The sequence below is a fragment of the Lactuca saligna genome, chromosome 5 (genome assembly GCF_052625555.1).
Source record: "Lactuca saligna cultivar CGN05327 chromosome 5, ASM5262555v1, whole genome shotgun sequence".
NCBI classification, from domain to species: domain Eukaryota; kingdom Viridiplantae; phylum Streptophyta; class Magnoliopsida; order Asterales; family Asteraceae; genus Lactuca; species Lactuca saligna.
Window position 1 is genome coordinate 285,783,360 of NC_136421.1, and position 2,277 is coordinate 285,785,636.

Sequence of the window (2,277 nt, forward strand, 5' to 3'; positions counted from 1 at the left end):
ATAGATAATCAACCTACACTTTCTTCCATATAAAATATCATTCACGATTCACTTTTTCACATTTGATAGATGTGTGTTAACCTGTGGTTGTTACCGTGTGAGGTATGAATTTTGGGTGGTAGTTAGGTTAAACAATATAAAAGGAACACCAAAATTAGAAGAACACTCACTGAGTACATCTTACCACCATACCCACAACGATGCATAGGAGGAACGTAGAGAGTTTGATGTGGTTAATAAACAATAGAAGAGTACTTAGACTACTAATTTATTCATAGAAATTAGCAACAATTGTATTTTCTTATTTATAATAAAAATATTTGTTATGTTAATGATTTGTTAATAATAATATCCATTAATTCCATGGTAATTTTCAAAAAAAAAAGTCCCAATATTTTGTTTATAAAGTAGTTTTCGGAAAAGTCCCAAAATTTTAAGCAAACTAACGAAAAAAAACGGAATACCGGTTAAATCTTCAAAACCGGCCGAAAAGGGTTTTTTCGAAGTTTTAACCGGTATTCTGTGCTTTTCTGTAAACAAAATTTAATTTGAGACTTTATCATAAATCGGACAAAATTTTTGAGACTTTTATGGAAATTTTCCTAAAATATATGATGGATATGATGATAGAAATATACTAAAAGTTTGAGTCGACTCTTGTTGATCAAATATGACTTGAAAGTCTTTAATTTTATGGGATGGAATTATACAGACTAATTTAACATAGTCAAGACCATATTGATAACAATAGGAAAATTACGAGGAAAATATGTGTGAATGAGACATTCTATCAAAAAGACTATACCATATTGACCAAAACCGTCAATTAGACAAACTAGATACCCCAAACCTCATAAACAATTTTTTTTGCAAAAGGAACTTTCCAAAATTTCAAAATCGAAGTTTGACAAAATGAACAACACAAGTGAACTTCGAGTGCATACAAATTTCCCCCAACTTGATCAACCTGATATCTAGAGAAGGAAAAGTTGAAGTTTTGAAGACCATTGAGTTGGACAGAAAAGATTTCGTTATTTCATATCCTCGAAGAAATCGAGGATGAGAATATACTGACGAATTTGTATAAAGATGTGATCATAATACTGGAAGAGGAAAAGAAAGATCATGAAGATTATATGAAATATTAAATTGTGATTTTGATTTATCTGATATGTAATGAGTTACTTATCAAATAAATCGTATTACCAATGAATATTTTCAATTTATTGCAATAACCCGATTACATCATTTACGACAATGTTATCAATATACAAATGAGGTTAACAAAATATGAAAATGTTGATTTAACGTAGAATAAAAATGTATAGATAACAAAACAATATTTAGTGCCGAATAAATAACAACGATAATAAGTTTAATGTTTAGGATTGCTCACTGAGAAAATACGTTTGGTCTCGAAAACTATAGGGAATATGACTTATCAAGGTAATTAACTTTTCGGTATGTTCACATCTGGGTAACTATATTTTTTTTGTACACATCTAGGTAACAAATTTTTTGGAAGTGTTCACATATTATCATTATTACCTGCTATAGCAGGTTAAATCCTAGATGTGAACGCTTTCAACAAGTTTGTTACCTAGATGTGTACAAAAAAAATAGTTACCCAAATATGAACAAAACGAAAATTAAAAATTAAATTACATGAATGGTCCCTGTGGTTTGGGGGAATTTGTGGTTTTGGTCGCTAACTTATTTTTTTTTAACTTAAATGGTCCCTACTGTTTATTTTTGTTGCGCTTTTGGTCCCCGTCTTACCTAAAAATACTATTGTGCCCTTATTAATTTATTTTTTTAATTAATTTTCTTATCTATGTATTTATTTTTTACATATTTAAAAAAATTAATAGAGCACACATATTTGTATCTCCTCGGATGATCCCTACTGTTTATTTTTAATTAATTTATTTTTTTAAATCGGATGATCCCTACTGTTTATTTTTGTTATGCGTTTGGTCTCTGTCTTATCTAAAAACACTATTTTTCCCTTATTAATTTTTTTTAATTAATTTTCTTATTTATGTATTTATTTTTTATAAAAAAATTAATATATCCCACATATATGTATCTCATCACCGTAAACTTGAAATCACATTTGAGAAATTTAATTTGAGTCTTACCATTCACCATCTCATCTCTGATCCTCCCCATCTTCTATTTCTTTTCCATCTTTAGTAACATCGACGTCTTCACCGTCTTTTTTTTTTTTGGTACTTCAACTCTGACGAACCAACACCATAACTACTGTCTCTTCAT